This window comes from Pithys albifrons, chromosome 5, assembly GCF_047495875.1.
Source record: "Pithys albifrons albifrons isolate INPA30051 chromosome 5, PitAlb_v1, whole genome shotgun sequence".
NCBI lineage: Eukaryota > Metazoa > Chordata > Aves > Passeriformes > Thamnophilidae > Pithys > Pithys albifrons.
This window is the reverse complement of record NC_092462.1, coordinates 2,703,560-2,713,773: the sequence shown is the minus strand read 5'-3', so window position 1 is coordinate 2,713,773 and position 10,214 is coordinate 2,703,560.

Below are 10,214 nucleotides of genomic sequence, written 5' to 3'. Positions count from 1 at the left end.
GATGTTAATTCCAGCAGGACTGAGCCCAGGCTGCCCCAGCACCACCTGCTGAGTGATGAACTCCCCCCCTGCTGGCAGCACCTCAGTCCCTGTCAGAGACATCAGCACATCCCTGTGCCTGTCACTGGGCAAACTGGGAGCCACTTCCACCTGCCATCTCCCTGCTTCCTTGTTATTCCATTCACTTTGCATAACCTGAATTTTCAAGTTGATAAAGATTTCAGCTGACAGGCATTATTCATAATGCCCAGAACTTCAACTGTGGCTTATAAATAATTCCAATAAAAGCATATGCTTTCCTTTTATAGAGACACAGGAGATAATTCCATTACCGTTATTAAACATTTATTAAACTCTTATTACCATTACAGTTATTAAACTTATTCATCCACCTTCAAAAAAAACCAGTCTGGAAGGCAAAGCAGTTGTGATGGTTGGGAAAAGTCCTAAGGATTGATGCTCAACCCTGCCTGTTAACAAGAACACACTGTGGCAAAGTGGCTCAGCCAAAGGCCTCTTGTTATTATCATGTTTCTTTTTCACACCAGAAACTTGAAATGTTTCCATGAGCTTCCCAAAATGGCCTAATTGGTGCAGCCAGTGCATTGCTGGGACTTGATGGTTTGAATGGCTTTGAAAAGAAATAAGTAAACCTTGATAATCACTGCAGGGAAGGCAGAGAACTGCATAGAACTGCTTTGCTTTAATCATCTGGGAAATACCTTTTCCTCAAATCAGAAGTCTCAAGGTCAAATAGCTGTTATTTTTCAGGTAGTGAAAGAAATGCTGCAGTCCTGTCTCCACATCCTGAAGTGAAGAGGAAATCTGACATCCTGGATATACAATCCTCCTTCTGCAGGTGATGGGTGGGTTTATGCACATATATTTATTCTTCTAGAGATGTGAAATACAAGTGCTGATGGGGGCTGTATTTTAGCACTGGGGAAGCAGCTTCCTGAACCCTTGGGCAGGCTGTTGAACTCAACACAAAGCTTTTGTCTCTCTGAGTCTCCCAGGGCAGATTAATCCTTCACTTGTAGGTTTGTCAGATGAAAAGCAGCTCGAATGGTTTGATATTTTTTAATTGTGGCTAAAATACCATTGCACCTGTTTACAAATCACACAAAGCCAAGAGTAAGGACTTCTAAAAAAGCAGGGACACCTCCCACTATCCCAGGCTGCTCCAAGCCCCATCCAGCCTGCCCTTGGACACCCAGGGATGGGTCAGCCTGTGCCAGGGCCTGCCCACCCTCCCAGGGAGGAATTCCATCCTGCCTGGCATTTCCTGTGCTGCTCCAGAGACACAGCCAGGGCTGGAGAGCTTTGTCGCAGCCCAGTTGTGTTTCTTATGCTCGTCAGCTCCTGCAAATCCTTCCTCACAGAGCAATCTCCTCTCTTGTAAGTAGCTTTGAGCACTCAGGCAATGGATGATTCTTTATCTGAGCCGCATTTTCGTGACACAAAATGGGTCACAGCCATTTTTCTGGAAGTCTTTCACCCCACAGAGCTACCCCAAAGATGAGCTGGTTGGCTGGGTTTGAGGGGGAAGCCTCTTCCTCCCTGCCAAGTTACTTTGCCAGCCATTCCTAAAGCTGCTCTTACCCAGTTGTTCTACACAGAAATGACACTCATTTTCTGAGCAAAGTGGGAGAATAGCAGCCTAATTTAATGCAATCCCTGCAATGTCTCTTTTGAAGCTCAGACAGGATTCAGAGTTGTTCAGCCTGTTCCAGTTCTGAAAAACTATTTTTCAAATCTTTCTTAGCTTTTAACTTAGTTTTTCCCCCCCTTTTTTACATGAATCACAGAATCCCAGACTATTCTGGGTTGGAAGGGACCCACAAGGACCATCGAGTCCAACTCTTCAGTCAGTGGCCCACACAGGGGATTGAACCCATGACCTTGGCATTGTTACAACCAGGTCTTAACCAACTGAGCTAATGAAATTTATCCAAATCAAGGTGATACCTTTTAAAGTATTTTCAGAAAGAAAACTTGATTGCTGTTTTCTACCTGGCCAGGTACATTTCACATTCTTGCATTCCAATTTTACATTTTATGTTGATTATTAACTGTAAATAGTTTATGGTAAGAAAGAGATAAGTGAGAACATGGGTAAGAGGAAGAAATGAAATGAAATTAAATGACAAACCAAAGAGAAAACATTGCTTGGGTTTTATACTGCATGGGTTCATTAAGCCTGTGGAAGAATATGCCTGTTCTTTGTGTTTTAACTAACCCATGTAGGTGGCTCTGGAATTCTCTCTCCTTTTGTTTCCCTTATTCTTTCCCCAGGGAGGACACACATCTGTAGGTCAAGCACAGAGGTCTGAGGAACAGCTACACCAACAAGGAAGTGACACACAAACAGAAACCTGAATCAACATCCCCTCAAGCCCTTTAATTATGCAGCTCATTTCATTCTGATGTAAGTAGATCCTTAATTCTATATCTGTGTATCTATATCTGGACTTGACCCATCTTTGTGTCAAATGAAAGGCCTGGTATAAAAGGAAGATTCTGTGATGAAGAGTGGAAGGTTGTCATCAGGGCACAAGAAATCTCTTCACAAATGCTTTATTTCCACATTGGAATTCAGGAACAGAGGGATGTAAGATCAAACTAGCTCACAGGCTGCAACCTTAAAAGTAGCTTATTTTAAAAACAGAAATCGGATCTGATCTCTCCTTTAGGAATAAAAGAAGTGTTGTACAGAGTTACAGCAGGTTCAGGATCAGATGCTGTGGTGAGCAGCTCAGAGTGATCAAAACTGCGGTGGAGTTCTCTGAAAGGACAGAGCAGATTCCTCTGGGGGTGTGTCTGTGCTGAGTGGTCACAGCAGGACAAACATCCACCCAAAATTCGCTGTCCCTGGAGGTCTTTAAGGTGAGACTGGACTTGGCACTGAGTGCCATGATCTGGCAATCACAGTGGGGTTGGATTAAGGGTTGGACTTGGTGATCTCAGAGGTCTCTTCCAGCCCAACTGATTCTGTGGTTCTAAAACAGCTGGAATGGAGGACTGTAACCACCAGCTTTGGGGTGGAACTCCAGCGAGACCACAGGAAAACATCTCTGTCACTGCAGAATTCCTTCCACCATGCCAGGCAATGTGAGAACATGAGAGGTAACCCCGAATTAGAGATCCTGTGCCAAAGAAACACTTCGGGGAGTTCCTGGCTTGAGACCCCCTTGGTCCGAGCTGTGTCTCTGTGTGAGGTGCACAGATCTATGTACACACAGGGTTTGGGGAGCATCCACGGGGCTGAGGGTTTCCTGGGAGTCGGGAAAAGCGAGGAGCACTGGGAGAGGCAGCAGCCTGGCAGCTCACACACAGCTCACGCTGAGCATCTCATCAATCTCCATGAAGTTCGTCTATTCTCCTCCGAGGAGGAATAACGCGAGGCCTCTCCTCGCCAGTTGTTGTAGCGCTACTCGGAGCGGGCAGGATGCAGAGGCTGCTATTAATAGCAGCGAACGAGCTGCTAATTGGACAGTTATGTAATGGCTTTGTTATGAAACCTAGTTTGGGTTTGACACCTTCTGTTTGCTCAAAACAGCAGCAGCAACCCCAGACAAATCCAGGGATAGCAGGATGGGACTTGAAATAAAGGCTGAAAAATCACCAGCGTTTCGGAACTCAAATAGAATTAAGAAGAAGGGGGGAAAGATCAATTCACTTCTCTGAATTCCAACAGAAGCGAGCTGGAGGTGAATCAATCCACTGATCTGCTGTTCAAAGGGATAGTTTAAAGGAACTTTCTTTAATACCTGCCCTGAAAATACTGGCCAAAAAAAAAATTCCAAGCAGCCTCTTTCTGTGACTTGTCTCAGAAAGTGCTTTTTTCATTTAAAAAAATGGAGAAAGGAAGGAAGGGAAGGAGGGGAAGGGAAGGAGGGGAAGGGAAGGAGGGGAAGGGAAGGAGGGGAAGGGAAGGAGGGGAAGGGAAGGAGGGGAAGGGAAGGAGGGGAAGGGAAGGAGGGGAAGGGAAGGAGGGGAAGGGAAGGAGGGGAAGGGAAGGAGGGGAAGGGAAGGAGGGGAAGGGAAGGAGGGGAAGGGAAGGAGGGGAAGGGAAGGAGGGGAAGGGAAGGAGGGGAAGGGAAGGAGGGGAAGGGAAGGAGGGGAAGGGAAGGAGGGGAAGGGAAGGAGGGGAAGGGAAGGAGGGGAAGGGAAGGGAAGGGAGGAAGGGAGGAAGGAAGGGAGGAAGGAAGGGAGGAAGGAAGGGAGGAAGGAAGGGAGGAAGGAAGGGAGGAAGGAAGGGAGGAAGGAAGGGAGGAAGGAAGGGAGGAAGGAAGGGAGGAAGGAAGGGAGGAAGGAAGGGAGGAAGGAAGGGAGGAAGGAAGGAAGGAAGGAAGGAAGGAAGGAAGGAAGGAAGGAAGGAAGGAAGGAAGGAAGGAAGGAAGGAAGGAAGGAAGGAAGGAAGGAAGGAAGGAAGGAAGGAAGGAAGGAAGGAAGGAAGGAAGGAAGGAAGGAAGGAAGGAAGGAAGGAAGGAAGGAAGGAAGGAAGGAAGGAAGGAAGGAAGGAAGGAAGGAAGGAAGGAAGGAAGGAAGGAAGGAAGGAAGGAAGGAAGGAAGGAAGGAAGGAAGGAAGGAAGGAAGGAAGGAAGGAAGGAAGGAAGGAGAAAAACAAATGTCTGTGTGAGACACACTGATCCAAATCCCGCAGAAGGATGAGGCCCTGCTCTCTACCCCTGTAAAGGGTAACAGACAGCCCAGGCAGTTTGACATTTTTTAAGTAACTTAAAGAAAAAAACCCCAAACACCAAAAAGAGAGAAACAGATGGGGATGACATTCTGTTCCATGCCACACAGAAGGAGAGAAAATGGCACTCCATTAGGAGAGAAGCTTTTATCCGGGGTGGCCCCTTGCAGTGACTGTTCCTGGGCATCCAGAAGGCATCACTGGTGCCATGTGCAGCACTGGGAGCTTCTCCTCCTGCTGCAACCCAACTGCTGCCCTCCAGTTGTGAGCTGCTGTTCCTTTGGAGGCATCAAACAGCAGCACACAGAGCTTGGAAGAAGAAGAAGAATCCCTGTGGAGGTTTGTAGTTGTATGCATATGATAATATATAAATATTGTAAATATAAATTTCAGAAAACTGGTCACAGGTTCTACACTCAGCCCTGTTGAGTGTGTCTTTTTTTCCACTTCTTGTCATCTGACATTGTCCAGGTGATGATAAACCCCTGATTTATCCAGCACTGTATGTTAGGAAGGGTTTATTCTAATAAAGGACAACTTGACTTAATTTCTTTATTATTAAACCCCCCAGAGGAGGCAGCCAAAGGCCTCACAGAGATTGGATGCACAGTGTCCCAGCACCACACTAATTACAGCCAACATGCCTAAAAAGCTGTGATAATTCAGGGTTCAGCAAGTGTTGAAAGGAGTAAGACACCAGAGAATCCAAGCAGGAAGTTGGGTGGTCCAGATGGTTTCCACATGGATTCAGTTAATTATCAGGAGCTGGGATCTCTCACCCATTATGTGTGTGCACATATATATCAGTAAGCAGAATAATATATATATTTATAGCCTATTCACTTCATTAGGCTATTCTGGAATAACCATGTGGCAAATAATAGAATAACTGGCTCCTAAAATAAAACACAGACAAGCTTTGCTACTCCTACACATCAGCTGAAAGGAGTTTTCCCTTTGATGCACATTTTCACTATGAGCAGAGCCTGTGCTGTTCCTGCTCCTCTGTGACCTCACTGGTGTGAGGAGGGAGGGGATGGAGTAATAATTCCATATCTAATATGTAGTACCTATTTCCTAGTTCTTTTGTTGTGTTTCAATAAGATACAAGATCTGTCACCCATTTACTGTAGGAGAGAGCTCAGAATTCATTCAATCCTATAATTCCTTAATTCTCAATTACTCCAATTTTATACTGGGATAAATTTATATTTTTACATGACTTCAAAAACTTCTAAAACACTTTTGCACCTTTAACTGCTGTTTAAATTTTAAATACCTGAAGGTTGCCTTGAAATGATGTTTAAATGTGGGAATTTATTTCCTGTATCTGTTGCAATTTTTTTTCCCTCTGCAATAGTGGTTTTCCACCCTTTGCATGGCCTGCCTGCAGTGTTAGTGCATCTGCTCATCCTTGCTTTTCCCAGGATAAGGCAACCCAACCTTTCTCTCTGGTGAGTGTGTCTATTGTCTACTAATATCTGTTAATTACCATTTTCTGCTGGATTTATATATATTTAATTTCATGTGTCCATCATCTTTTAATTGATTTCTGGCAAATGGTTTGCTGATGGAGAAACTGAGAAGCTACTCAGGAAATCATCCAGGAAATTCCATTTCTTGTTTTCCTTTGGGTTTTACCAGGTCTTTTTTATTTTTCTTTTGAGTAAATGGAAAGACCTCCCTGTAATTCTGACTCAGAAGGATTTCTAGTTGGAAGTCAGGATGGGGAAGGAGCTTCTGGAGGTGGTGGGGTTGAATGTTCACATAAAATGTTCACATAAAATGTTCACATAAAATGTTCACCATAAAATCAGGGAGAACCAAAGACAGGAGAAGAGGAAACAACCTCAAGTTGCACCAGAGGAGGTTTAGGTTGTTTTAGGAAGTGCCTGGAAATATTTCCCAAACAATCCCCCTCTCAGAAGATTCAGCTCAGTTAAACTGGTTGCTGTGCCAGTGCCTCACCACCCTCACAGGGAAGAATTCATTCACAGCTTCCAGTTTCTCCTTTTTAATAATATCCATCCCTCCAGTGGCAAAAGGTCTTATTCTTGGAGTGTTACTGACTCTCATAATTGCTTGTGAGAAGAGCTGTGTAAATAATGGAATATTTTGTTTGCTGGGAAACCATTAAAATTACTCAGCTCAAAATAACCAGGACAAGTGCATTAAAAAGAAATCACTCTCTTCAGAAGCATTATTTTAAAGGAGCCTTCTTAATTAAAAATACTTCAATTAAAAAAAAAAAAAAGAAGAAAAATGTGTTCTTTAAAATTCTGAGATGAAACCTGGATCCCGTTGGAGCATTCCTGTGGCCTTTCCAATGCTAACAAATGAAAACATCTCCATCTTTCCCAGCCTGTATTTTTCTCCTTGCCCCATGCAGAAAGATGAAAAAAAGGCATTTATTTTTCACCTATTTCTCCCTGTGGTACTTCCAGAAGCAGGAGTTAAGTGGCCAGCAGTGCCTGCCAGCCTGTCAGGAGTGATGCATTTTCAGGCCAGAGAGAACCTTTGGTGTTCTGCATACCAGGAGTGTGACAGAACCACTGAGCTGTCAAATCAGCTCCTCTGCCAACGTCTCTGTGGTTCTCTGAGGAGCAAATGAGTCCTCCCTGGGAGTGCTGAGGCAGCACACACTGCCCTGGCTGGGCAGGAGTGGGAGTAATGCAGAAATAATTCATTTTCCTCAGGGAACCTTCATGGATCTGCTTTGCCATCCCCCAGAGACCTGGGGTGTCTGGGGCTGGGGCCAGTTTGTGGAGCTGGGACTGCAGGAGGTGTGGGTGGGGGAGCTGCTCCAGCAGGAGTCACAGACAGGCCTTGGGCCACCAGCACCTCCAGGAGAGGGTACAGTGATCTCTGGCACTTTATTTTGCCAAGTCCAACAGCTCCAGTGAGAAAATAGGAGAGATACAACACGTGGTACAACAGAGAATTCCATCCTGGCCTGACATCTGGTGCCTCCAGTTCAAACTGAAACAGTGCCCTGCAATCCCATGTATTTTCTGTGTGATTTCTCCTTTTTTTTTTACCCTGTTCTTACACCTTTCTGGTTCCCACACACCTGTTTGATGTCTTCATTGCTTTACTGAGGTGATGTTCCTGTAACTGCTCTGGTGTTTTCCATCACTTGCCCTCAGGCAGTAAGTGCTTTGCCACAGGAACCTGCACAGCCTTGGGAAGGAGCAGAGATTCCTGTTCAAGGCCATCTGGTCATAAAGCAGAATTTATCTAAACCCCAGATCACTCAGGTTTTCAGGGCAATTCTGTCTAGATCTCTGCTGTAAAGGGCTGTTGCATTTGTTCAGGAACTAAACATACAATGCTCCTGGCAGCCCTCATAATGAGCAATCTACACAAATGACCTTTGGAGGGCTCTCTGACTCCTTCAACACGTAAGCAAATTGAAAATCTGTGTTTGCAAGGTCAGAAATAAAATGAAAACCTCACTTGGGCTGTCTAAAAACAAAGCCACGCAAAGCAAAGGCCTGGCTGAATAACAAACCCTTGAAATAAATACAATTTCCTTTGCCACAGTAAATGTTTTGGTATAAAGGCGAATGTATAATTATTAGAACTCTGAAGTTCTACCCAGTTTTTAGAACTTCACTCTGTGGGCCAGATCCTTGGCTTCCATCCTGCCTGCTTTGGGCAGCTCAGGAGGAATTTGGGAATGTATGGAGTGCTTAAACACCTACAAATTATGGTTTTCTTTCAGCTCAAGGGTGAACTTAAGAGAAAAAACCCTCTGAACTCAAGTGTTTTCAAGCTACTCATCACTTCCTTAGTATCTCTCCTAAAGGAAATCAAATGCTGTGATACTGATCCTGTAAACAATTATTTTCTTTCCTTAGCTCCTGTGGTGAAACTCTCACTTGGTATTTCTGTAGGAACATCTTGTCCTATTCTTGGATCTGTTTTTTCCAGATTGGGAAACAGGAAAAAAAGGGCATTTTCTTCTTCAGTTGTTTTAAATCTCAGGTTTGATCACTTTTCCTTTTAATGTCTTTTAAAAAGCCATGAAAATATCAACAAGAAAAGAAAGTGAATGGAAATGGGCTTTAATGTCTTTGGACTTTTTTATTAAGTAATAACTGTATGGCACAGTAATAGCAGATACTTTGGGCAAATGTTTGTTGTCAGAATACACTATTAAGGGAAAAATCACATAGGCCAGGGGAATATGCTTAATTTTTTCATGTCTCTTGTATGGATAAGGTATCTGGCAGGTAAGTGCCCAAAGATAGAGTCATACCTTGGGGTTTATGCAGATTGTATACAAAATTATGCACAACTTGCATGTTCTGCTTCTCTTAGAGGGGACTCAGGAACGTGCTGCTGTTCTGAGCACTTTGTAAATCACATTCCCTGCACGGGTGTGGGAATAGAGCCGTTCTCACTGCTCTAAATTGAAACATCCTGCACTCTCTCTGTCCTGACACTGCTGCGCAGAGCGTTTCCCTGGAGAGGGACTGATGGAGGAAATGCTTTGTACTTGCTCACGAATTCCAAAGGCTCCCTTTGGTGCCTCCTTTGTGCCGTGAATTCAGTGTATTGTACGAGGCAGAGCTGCCTCACCCAGAGGAAAGGTACCCTCAGCATTCCTGTTGAACATTCACGTTCCTTTCCTGACGAGCTTACAGGTTTTAACTCTTCCTACAGGATCACAGCTCTGGATCCGCATTCTGGAAGCTCCAGAGTGTCAGTGTAAGGGAAACATTTGTTGGGTTTATTTTGTCTTCATCTTCTCACGCATCCAAACAAGGATGGAGACACTTGAGGCTGCCTTTTGTTGTGGATCTCCAGTTGTACCCAAGTTCTAAATGATCAAAGCACGGTGCAGGTGTTAATTTAACTCGTTAAGTGTCTCACCACCGCTGAGTTCATCAGAAAGGAGCAAAAGTAATTCAAGTTTATCAGAAAGGAACGAAAGTAATTCAAGTTCATCAGAAAGGAACAAAAGTAATTCAAGTTTATCAGAAAGGAACAAAAATAATTCAAGTTCATCAGAAAGGAACAAAAATAATTCAAGTTTATCAGAAAGGACTAAAAGCACTTCAGGTGCCCTGATAACGTCCCGTTCTGTGTTGAAGCATCACGGCCCCGAGGCTGCCCGAGCTCCAGGAGCGTTCGGACAACGCCGTCAGGCACTAGGTGGGATTTGGGGGACCCTCCTTTGCAGGATCGGGATCTGGGCTCGGTGGTGCTTGTGGGTGCCCCCCAGCTCAGGCTATTCAGTGATGCACGGGGGCCTTTGATGGTGCGGTGTGCCCTGTTTGTGTGTTTGTCACAGCGGAGCCCGAGCCGAGCGGGACAGCGGCTCGCTGTGCCATCCCGTGTTCCCCGCCCGTCCCGGCTGGGTCCGGACAGGGCTGCATTCCCAAGGCTGTGCCGTGTCCCGCCGGTGCCCGGGCAGTGATTGCACGGGCAGGGATGCATTCCCAAGGCTGTGCCGTGTCCCGTCAGTGCCCGGGCAGGGATCCACTGGCAGGGATGCACTGGCAGG